This window comes from Arvicanthis niloticus, chromosome 11 (assembly GCF_011762505.2).
Source record: "Arvicanthis niloticus isolate mArvNil1 chromosome 11, mArvNil1.pat.X, whole genome shotgun sequence".
In the NCBI taxonomy this organism is placed as follows: domain Eukaryota; kingdom Metazoa; phylum Chordata; class Mammalia; order Rodentia; family Muridae; genus Arvicanthis; species Arvicanthis niloticus.
In genome coordinates, this window is record NC_047668.1 from 63371677 (window position 1) to 63383854 (window position 12178).

Here is a 12178-nt window from a genome sequence, read left to right on the forward strand (position 1 = left end):
TTTGTTAACCATCTGGCAAAAAAATGTTACTAATGTATTGAGTATACAAAAGGATTTATATAGGTATCTGGAACAATGAATGATGCTCTATGACCCATTCAAATTATCTGAAGGAGGTTCAGGATTTAAGAGTTAGGAGCCATCCCAAGTGTCATGACAAATATCATTGGAGTAGTGTTACTTTTGAAATTCACAATGATTGTCATTATAATTAGAAAAAAGTTTAAAGACACCCGTAGGATATTTGGCATAATCCTAACAACTCTCTAAGTGTGTCAACTTTGCACATCGAGATTATGAATTTGAAGAATGCTGCTTTTTTGACCTTTGATGCTGCAGATAATGCTGATAAAATTATCCATGGCCTGAGCTCAGTATTTCCATTTTGGTCAAGCCTCAGGAATGAAATATATAGCTTGATCAGGCTAGCCCTTCTTGACCTGGGAATGCTTTTATTCCTGCCCATCATGTTAAAGCTTATCTTTAACAACATCAACAAAGTACATGGCTTAAACATGAAAATGGACCCCCAGACAGAGTTATTAAATTAAGAGGCTGGCAAAACAAGGATGGGTAAGACTCTGCACAGAGCCATACCAATCTAAGACAGAAATGCATTGCCTTTGATAATGCATATTCCATGATGGGTAAGGAAGGCATTCTTGTCAGAACAACCTAAGACAGGCTCAGTCTTGTTAACAAAATAAAAAGGGGGAGAGGTGGAGAGCCTTTGGGGCTGCTTGGCAAGAAGCCGACATGGGCCAAGGACAAGGAAATGGGCTGCTTGGCAGGAATATGACATTGGCCAAGGACAAGGAAGTAGGCTTCAGATAGAAATCTGACATTCGGCTAGAACAAAAAAGTAATTTCAGGTAGGAATCTAAATCTTAGGCTGCAACAAAGAAGTAATCTCAGGCAGGAATCTAAATATTAGGCTAGAACCAAGAAGTAATTTCAGACAGAAATCTAAATTTTAGGCTAAAACAAGGAAGTAAGCTTCAGACATGAAAATGACCTTGGGCTAGGACAGGGAAGTAGGCTCAGATACTTTGGTCATCCTAACAAGCCTTTAGAAACACTGATCACGGGAGTGTTCATGTAATTGGATTTGATGCCTTGCTTTTTTGTTGACTATTTGTGCTTATTGTCTTGCTTGTTCCTTGACTATTTGCATCTATTGTATTGCTAGACCCTCAACCTAGAACTGACCTTAATACATGCATGTAATAAAAATGGTATAAAAGCATAAAGGAAGAGGGGTATAGGATAGGGGGTTCTAGGGAGGGGAAATGGGAAAAGGGGATGACATCTGTATTGTAAATAAATAAAATATCCAATTAAAACTTATTTAATTACTATTATTTTATGCACATTGGTGTTTTGCCTGCACATATCTGTGTGAAAGTGTCATATTTCAAAGACCTGGAGTTTCAGACTATTGTAAACTTTCATGTGGGTGCTGAGAATTAAACACAAGTCCTCTGGAAGAACAGCTAGTACTGTTAACTCCTGAAAGCACCTAAAAATAAATCTATTTTTAATAAAAAGCAATAGAGAGAAAAAGAAATGTACATGTCCAACCACAAGATGTACAAAGAATGGAGTCTCCTACATTATTATATAGCTGTTAAAATGAACTCTGCAGAAAACGTAGTTGCTAACTTAGTACTAGATTGAGATGCAAAAGCCAACGTTCACTCCTTATGACACACTTCCTCGAATAAGGCCACACCTCCTAATCCCTGTGGAGTACCAACACTGCCTACTGACCAACCATTCAAATATATGAACTTGTAAGTTTATAGGGGCTGTTCCTATTCAAACTAGTACAATGTATTAGCAGAGTAATGTAACCTTCTAAGCCTCAGCCTATTCATCTCTAAAATGGGGATAATAATGGAGTCTTCTTCACTGAATAACAGGGAGAGTTCCATGATGTATTTCATTAGAAACAACGTGGCACCAACCACATCATGAATACACAATGGTATTTAGTTGCTTTCATTAGAAGTTGCACAGCTGCTAAAGAGGACTAAAAGGCTAGTTGAGCAACCTCTCTCACAGAGTCCTGCACTTTTAATATATGGCACTGGAAAATCAAGCTTCAGATATTCCCTGTTGCACAGGATCACACAGGCTGACTCAGATTATATTAGAAACCTTAATAAGCTTGTTATGACTGTATCCAAAAAGAGTTTTTGTGGAGACTGGGTATGCAAAGTTTTCAACAAAAGCCCTTGGTAATTCCCATGCTGTAGACTCTGAGCTACATTTTTAACATATACTTTACTACCGGACTTGATTTCAAAGTGCCTAGCTTACCTAGCTCAAGATTTGTAATAATACTAAATACTGGCTTTGAAAACTTTTGTGAAATTGTCTTGTAAAACTAAGCTTAACTTTAAAATGTGCTGACATTACAACTTGTTCTTGGAATTATGGGCGCCTGTTTAAAGAATATATGTATACTTGGTAAAGCACACACTACTGATGTAGCTGAGTAGGTTAAGATAGCCTTCAGCCTGTGGAGCTTTGCTTTGAAGATGATGGAAACTGTACTCTGATAAACTGTTCTATCAAAGCTGTGGGTACAGGATATATGAGCAAAGAGAGTTTAAAAAATCATTTTCAGACACACTAATAATGCATGAAAATTTAGTACTTTTTAAACAAAGTCTTAATATGAGGCAAAGGGATAAATTCACATTTTCCCCATATTAGAATGTTCAGGTTGTGGCACCAGTGTTGGATGCAATGTGTGGAATGACTGATGCCTGCCCAAACATAAACTCAGTACTGTGTTCCCAGAGGAGCTCAGGCAATGGGGTGCAAAGCAAAGCAGAGATTCGTCTCTTCCATATAATCATAACCATTCCTATACATAGGAAGCTATCCCTGTGAATTTCATTATACATGTGATGAAATGGAATAAATGGGTACAAACAAGTGATATTTTTTTACTTTTTTTATTGGATATTTTATTTATATTTCAGATGCCATCCCCTTTCCCCATTCCCCCCACCCCAGAAAACCCCTATCCCATGCCCCCTTTTTCTTTTTGCTTTTATACACATTTTAAAAATGTTAATCAAATGCTTTATAAGTTTGGTAATGCTCAATCAGAAGTGTAACCTAATACCCAGCTTAGATATATCAACTATCTTTGACTGGTGGAGACACGTGAACAACTGCCTCCATATCCCCCCCTCTCTTTCTCTCTCTCATCACCTAGCTTCTCCTCTCCTTCTCCTCCTCTCTTTACTCCTTCTCTTCCTCTTGGTACCCCTCTTACCTTAGCTCCTCCTACATATCACCCTTCCTGTTAAAATAAAACTTTTCTCTCAAAATACAATTAGAGCGTAATTATGCCAATTTGTACCAGTGAGGTACAAGATAGTCCTAATACCCAGTCCATCATTTTGTTGACTAACCAGAACCTCTGTCATCTCTCCTAACTAAAACACTTAGTTCTGGACCTGGCTTTTTTCTTGGCTTTAGAATGAATGTCAGCTGAGAACCATCCACTCAAATCTTTTCTCTCAAGGTAAATAGCCAGGATTGGCTATGAGACTATAAGTTTTCAACCCTGTCAGAAATCCAGAATGACTGAGTTAACTAAAATTATGGGAAGCACAAAGCATAGCTTCTAAAACTTAGCCAATTTATAGAAACTTCTGAACACCTGGACACTTCCTATACTACAAAATGTTGGATCATCTGTTCTTCTGCCTTCTGGCCCAGGATCATCTGACAGACCTTAGTGCTGCAGAATTATTAAGGGCTGATTACTCTGTCTAGGCAGATATAATCAGTCAACTATTCTGCCAGTGTGTCCTTTTCTGGACAGTAATTTGTCTGTAGATGAAAAGAGGCAATTCTTGCCTAGTGGGTGTCTTACCACAACTGGAGTAACTCCAAAGATGCTCAATTTCTTCTTAGAATCCAAGACAGGAAGCTGTAACAAGAGATGTTTAAGACTAAAATGTACTCTTTTTTTAAACTAAAGTCACTGATCCATTTCCAAAGAAGAAGGTGGGGAGGGACATACACATAAAATCTTCATGCCATTCAAAGGATTCATGGGCTTGCAGAGAAATCATCAGCATAGCTGGTAGAGAATATCTGCCCCAACAGGAAATACTTGTGATCCAACGAATGGAAGTCAGGTATAGGATAACTTGATAGATCATTTAATTCACTTTCTGTTCTTTACCTGATGTAACTGTGTCTCTGTCTTCTTAACCCAAACCTGCACCATATGCAGCAGTGCACTTCCTTTCTCTCATACATGTCCCATGTCAATAAAATGAAAGTAAATGATTTCACAAATGAACCATGACTCCATCCCTCCATCTGTGAATATGTGTAATGTCTGTATCTAGTGGACAATTTGATGATTAATACCATTAGAGTTCCTATTTTAATGAGTTCTGTCTATGTCAATTATTTATTCTACCAGTGATGCTCAGACGGTTAGCATTATTTAATTCTACTTTTCCCTATTCCAAATGTTGTCAAATTCCAAGCTCTATGAGGTTTGATTTAGCATCTTATACAATGAACTAAACTTAAAAATTGGTCAAAAGTAGCAGGCCTGTGAGTATGAGCACAGAACTGGCCTTGCTGTTCATCTGCATCTGCCAGGACATAGATTGGTAAAGACCTACCACACTTACCCCTCATCCCTGCAGTAGTAGAGAGAGCTGCCCCCAAGGGCGTGAGAGCAGAAGAGCTTTCACTGCCCTCTGCCATCTGACCCTAACAAAATTTCTACATCCTCTTCTGCAGTGTTTTCTGAACCTGGGAGGAGGGATTTGATGGAGACATCCCATTTTGTATTTAAGATTCTAAGTTCTCTGACTCTGTAAGCATTATCTTGTGGGTCTCTTGAATTTATCCCAATCTACTGCAGCAGGATGCTTCTCAGATGCTGCCTGAGCAAGGACCTACCCATGAGTATAACAGAAGCAGTGTTGGATAGTTTGTCTTGGTGGTGTTGATAAGAGAGAGTCATCTGGGTGACCAGCTCAGTTACCACCCATGCTAAATACAGGGCTTTGAGATGGCCCACTTCAAAATCTAGATCATCTGTTATAGAAGTGTTTTGGCATGTGAAAGGGCTAGTCCTGCCGATCTATAGCTGCAGCATCTACATAACAAAGGGAAACAACAAGATAATTGGGAGGAATTCCAGTGAGGATCCAAAATTGATGGAGTTACAGAAACCAGAGACTTCAAACTAGACAAATGTCTCATTTCAATGAACATCTGTAAGTGAAGATGTGTGGACAGCGTGACACTGTGGGACACACTGACACACTACAGCTTCCACGATGAGATGTTTTTTATGCTTTGCTTTGTTTTGTTTTGGTCTATTTGCATATATATATATATATATATATATATATATATATATATATATATATATATTGGTTTTTGGAGACAAGGTTTCTATGTGTAGACCTGGCTGTCCTGGAACTCACTCTAGACCAGGCTGGCCTCGAACTCAGAAATCCACCTGGGTCTGCCTCCTAAGTGCTGGGATTAAGGGCATGCGCCACCACTGCCCGGCTTGTGTATTTTTTATTTGAGAGCATTGCAAGGGCAAAGGGTGAATATGAAGATACAGGGAGAAGAGGTGGACTGGGGTGTTGGTGAGAAACAAAGAATTAGTAAACAGTTATAAATAGTAAACAACAACAACAAAAGGATTGATAAGATGGGTTTACATCATTGTTCACTGTTCTTTTTCAGAACTTCCTCATGTTGCCTACCACTGTATTTTGAGAATATGTCTAGATTTAACTCTAATGGAGGTCTTAAATACATAGTTACCCTGCCTATGAAATAATGAACCTGTAGATTTGAGGTGACATTATAACAAATACAACAAATGTAACAAATAGCAAGAGACATTCAAAAGGTTTTGCAGTGGTTAAATAATGCTATTCCTGCAAATACTTGGATAAAAAAACAACAAAAAATTATTGTTCTCATATCTTGAAGTCCCTTATGATCATGCAATGAAGTCCCAGTTTGAGGTATTAAACTTTAGTTCACTGGGATAGCAAAGATAATAGTGATGCCCTGAGCAAAATAAATCATATTTTTCTTAAATACGAGTTACAGTTCACATACTATAGGCTTATTTTATTAAATTATATACTTCTATGATTTTATCAAATTCACAAAATTATACAGTCAGTACCACTGTGTTTCAGGACATATTTTTCTACCCCCAAAGAATAAAAGAATAATCTTAAAAATCAATTCATATTCATCATCTTTTATCTCTAAGCCTCTGGCAACCAGTAATCATTGTGTATATGGATTTTCTATTGTAAGTAGTTCATATTAAAAGGTTTACAGCATGTGTGGCTTCTTGTGCCTGGCCTCTTTTACTTAGTACTTTCAAAAGTTACCTATGCTTTAACATTATTAATACTTCAGTTATTTCAGTAAGTATTCAACATAATACTCAATTTATATATTTGTTCATCACTAGGGACTTTTGGGTTAATTATACCTTCTGGATTCTGTAGAGATGGCTTAGTGAATACATACTGCTCTTGGAAAGACTCTAGATGTGTTTCCCAGTAAACACATTAGTCACTATATAGTCACTATAGTGAACTAACTTTCACTATGCTTCTGGGGAATCCAACACCCTCTGCCCTCTGAGGGCACCTGCATGCATACTGTGTATTTTTATTTTTAATTTGGAGGGAGGGAGGAAGGGAGGAAGGGAGGGAGGGAGAGAGAGAGAGAGAGAGAGAGAGAGAGAGAGAGAGAGAGAGAACCTGAACTTGTATGGATAAGGAAGTGAGCAGAAACTGGGAGGAGTTGGGGAAGGGAAAAATATGACCAATATATACTGTATAAATGTTTTTAAATAAATTAATTTTAAAAGCAAAAAATTAAAGGTAAAGGTTTTTACCTTTAAAGCCAAATTAATATTTTTCTGGGTTTTTTTTTTTGTTGTTGTTGTTCTGTTTTTGGTTTCTGTTTTTTTTTTTTTTTTTTTTTTTTTTTGGTATATGTGTCATTTCTAAGAAACCACAAAGATTGACACTAACACCTTCCTCCAAATTTTACAAGTTCTTACATCTGGAGTTATTTTGCATTTGTTATGTAAGGTAGGGGTTATTTGTTCTTCTGAAGGTTGCAATGCCTAAGCACTCTTCTTTTGTTTGTTTGTTTGTTTGTTTTTGTTTTGTTTTTTTCCAATTTTATTTATTTTTTATTGTTTTTTAAATTTTTTTTAGGTATTTTATTTACACTTCAGATGCCATCTCCTTTCCCCATTCCCCTGCTTAGAAAACCCCTATCCCATGCCCCCTTTTTCTTTTTGCACATATACATGATTTTTAAAATGTTAATCGTAGGCTTTATAAGTTTGGTATTGCTCAATCAGAGGTGTAACCCACTACCCAACCTAGATATATCAACTATCTTTGACTGGTGGAGATACATGAACATCTGCCTCCCTGTCTCCCCCCTCTTTCTCTCTTTCATCACCTAGCTTCTCCTCTCCTTCTTCTCCTCCTCTTCTTACTCCTTCTCTTCCTCTCAGTACTCCTCCCACCTTAGCTCCTCCTACATATCACCCTTCCTGCTAAAATGAAACTTTTCTCTCAAAATACAATTAGAGCATAATTATGCCAATTTGTACCCGTGAGGTACAAAATAGTCCTCATACCCAGTCCAACATTTTGTTGACTAACCAGAACCTCTGTCGTCTCTCCTAATCAAAACACTTAGTTCTGAACCTGGCTTTTTCCTTGGCTTTAGGATGAATGTCAGCTGACGACCATCCACTCAAATCTTTTCTCTCAAGGTAGCCTAAGCACTCTTAAATACTATTTATTTCATTGAATAGTAGAGGCATCTTTGATGGAAAATCACTTGATGTTCCAACAGTGTGATTTGTGGTCCTGTGTACTCAGTTGTGCTTCACTCTACTTTTATTATATTTTTATTTTATTTATTATATTATAATAAATATTTATTATATTACTTATTTTAAAGGTAAAAGTGTCTACCTTTATTCAACTGTCCTGATTATGGTAATTTTGCAGTATATTTTGAAATCTTTAACTGAGTTTCCAACTGAACTTTCCTCATATTATTTTGACTAATCTGAGTCCTTCAAATTTTCATGTATATTTTAGTGTTGCTCCTTAAGGAAACAAAGAAGTGATTGGGACTTGTGGTAGGATAGCACTGAACCCACAGATAAGTGTGAAGACTATTGCTGTGGGGAAGAAATCTCGCAGGCGGGGGGAGGGAGTCCGGCAGCAGGGTCCCAGGGCAGTCAGGCATCAGGGTCCCGGGCGGGCTTCCCACGCCGCCAGCGGAGGATCCCACATTGATACAGCCGCCTCGGGCTGGCGGTGGGCGGCTCAACTTTCCAAAGACTGGGAACCTGGAGGTGGCAGATCAGGCAACACATGGAGTCCGGTTTTCCAAAGCTTTATTGTTCATGACATGGTTAATAGATGTAAGTGGTACACGCTTCCCCTGCCAAAAGCCAGGGGAGAACAATCTTATAGGGAAGGGAGAAAGGGGAGAGAATAACAATTAGCTACGCCCCTGGCCTTTTGATAATTCATTAATATTTAAATCTCTGGAGGTGGAGACTTGTTAATCACGCCCTCTACCTGTGCCCTACGTGACTGAAGGTAACAGGTTAAATGGAGTTACCTTGTCCAAGGCCCAACATATTGCGACTTTAAGGATGTTACATTTTTATGAATGGGGCAAGTCATTCCACTTATTTATATTTTCTTTAATCTATTTCAATGTTGTTTATTTTCAAGATACAAAATTTTACACCTTTATTTATTTTTAAATTCTATGGTTCAGATTCTACTGTAAATGGATTTTAAAGCTCCATTTCTACATTGTTTGTGGCAGTATAAAGACAGCTAATCTTTATATATTTTTGTATCCCACAAAGGTATGGAATTATTTTAATGTTTTCTGTCCCATTTGTCTTAGTTTATATTTCTATTTGCTTCCTACTAATAATTTGAAGGTAGCAACCCACTACAAGCCCACCAATTCACATTTTCAAACAGTTGGTGTTTATTAACATTTATATATTTGTGATTTGTGTCTCTGTGCTTGGTTATGTGTTTATGTGTTCCCGCAGACAGTATGCAAATATAAGTCACAGTCTAACTTGGGGAAGTTGGTTCTGTTCTCTCAATATTTGGGGTTTCAACATTGAATTCAGGCCATCAGGCTTATGTAAAACATCATTATTCACTAAGTATCCTCTTATTCACAACTTCGTAATTCTGTTAAAACCTATAACTTATCATTCCACTTTTAAAAAATATTAGTCCTTTATTCTCTCACTCGTTCATACCATTCCCAAACCCTACATTTTCCAAATTACATTAAAATCTGATTCCACACTATTTTTCAATTTTCTCAATAGTGTGAATTTTCTTTTCCTGATGTATTTAATAATGACATTACCATTTCAATCACTTTTATCATATACACAGAACAAGCTACACATTTTTTCTTGACTTATTAAAAATATTTACTTCATTATTGCTTGCTTACTTTAGAAATCTATCAAAATTTAGCATTATTTTTGATGAAGGGTGCCCTTAGGTAACTTTAACTGGAAGTATAGGAAGAACAACTTCAATCCCTAAATTTTCCTAAGATTTATTTATTGTATGTGTGATTGTACGAGTGATAAGTCATACTGTTATGCCCAGATCTTTTCTCCTAGGCTTGTAAACACTGTATTAACATCCATAGTGGCTTATAAATGTTTACTGGTTTTCTCCCCATTATAAATGAACTTTTCTCTCTGTGTATGTATTTTGCCTCTATCCAGAGACCAAAAATTTCCAAGAGACATGTCTTGATGTTTCTCTTTTTTACCACTTCTGCCTGGTATTTGTGGGTGCTTTTGATCTTTTTTTTTTTTCTTTTTTCAAATAAGAGAGCTGAAGACTGTTACTTTGATTACTGGTCTTTCCTCCATCTGTGCCTCTCCTTGCATATTGTCTCTCCAGGGATTTCCCAGCATGCCTCTCATCTTCAGGTCACGATTAGCATTTTGCAGAGCTTCTCCTTTGTGTTGAAAGCAGCTTCCTCCATTTAATCTTCTGATCACAAACTCTGTTTTAGCAGTATTGATTCTACTTTTCACGGTTAATGTCGAGGCCTCCTCTATTGGAGCCACCTGCTCTTCTGGGCTTGCCTTGTTGGAAAGTGAGAATCGATAGAGAATCTCCTCAGCCCGTGCTCACCTGAGCTCTTCAAGGCTCTTGGACTGTCAGGCAGTGAAAACTGTGCTGAGTGTTTCCAACAGGAGGCCTCAGGCCTGGATGCCATCATCTCTACTGATGCATAACCAGGATGCTTCTCCACTTACACAACTCTCAAGGACGAGAGATATTCCACTGTACCTGGCATTCATCGGGAAAGTATTTCTTCTAAAGATGCACCCTACACTGACAGGTCAGTACTTCCATCTGCAGAGCTGGGTGCTCAGAGTGAGTAGGCCAGAGGCCAGCATAACTATGGACTTTGCCAAAGTCACCGAGCCGCACTGAAGCCAATGTACCCTCATTCACCTCAGTGTTACAAAGGGGTTTGAACTAGCAACTTCTCATCAGAGAGCCTGAGGTCTTGCCTGTAGTATATAGCAATCCATATATTCAGAATTTTCATTTCTAGACTAGTAGTTTACACTCCCATTAAAAATAAGATCTTAACAATAAGCAAATAATCTGTATTGTGTTAAAATTTATTTCATACACAGTTCAAATACTTAAGAAATGTATAATAAACTAATGGGAGATAGCTTCAATTCCACATTCCTACACCATTCACCCAAGACCAGCCCATTTGCTTTGAAGTTTGGTTTCAGATTAATTTTACACATTTACCAACATAAGTAAAAACTTAAAGCCCACATTCTTTATTCTATGAAAAAATTAAAAGGTCGTTTGCTTTTGAAATCAACTCATACTGGGCTCTGATTTCTTTACTCAAGGACAATGAATGCTCGTCCCAAGGTTTTCTCTACCTTGCCTTTCTCTCTGATTATGTATTATGTTGTTTTTTTTTCTGACTATGACCCAACAAAGTAAATAGAATAATTGGAGCTAGAGGGATGGCTCAATCAGTAAAGCACTTCTTGTATAAGCATGAAGCCATCGCCAAATCAGTTAACTCCAAATTCACTCAGAGATTCTATTTCAAAATAGACAATAGAGGACAATTGAGAAATACACCCAACATCGACTTCTGGCTTACACACACACACACACACACACACGCACACGCACACGCACACGCACACGCACACACACACACCTGAGAACAGGTGCATGCACAAACACCCCAAACACAAAGTAATTTTTTTCAAACTTATTTACTGCTTCTATTTTATCCAATTGCTTGGGTTAAAAAGATTAAAGTTATTTTAAAATGATGTCAAAACGTATTACCATACTAACACTTAACAAATTATTAGGCTGGTATAATATGTTTCTAAACTTTTTATTGATCTTTGTGAATTTTATATCGTGTACCCCAATCCCACTCATGTATCTCTCTTTCCCCCCATATCTGTCCTGCACCCTTGCACCCCCCTCAAAGGAGAACAAAAAATAAAATTCATTTTTGAAGATCTCACCGTGAAAGTGGTATAGCACAGTCAGTGTGTCACACAGTATCTTTACTTGCAAATGTTCACAAAGAGTCACTGGCCTGGTTTGAGGCTTCTTATTTCTGCTACACTATCGATATTGGATCCTCACTGGGACTCCCCTCAGATATTATGTTATTGCCCTGTGTCGTGGAGACCTTGTAGTTTTGGATCTGTAGAAGCAGCCTCTTGAATGATTCTTTTAAAAAGAGATAGATAAACTGCTTTTTAAATAATAAGGCTATTGTTAAACAGCAGGCCTTTTCAGACATTTGCTGCCTATCTATTAATTCACTTCATAGATCAACCGAGGTGCTGTTCTTTACCCAGGGCTTCTTGGAGATGGCCACCATATACATTAACCATTCATAGTAAGGGCTGTCTGTTCCTGACTAATATAGCAAGATTTCCTTCCCACATTATGATCTGAAAATTCTTGAGAGGCTCCTTGGCTCTTACTCTCTACTACTTTTATCCTGCCATCGGGCCCATGTA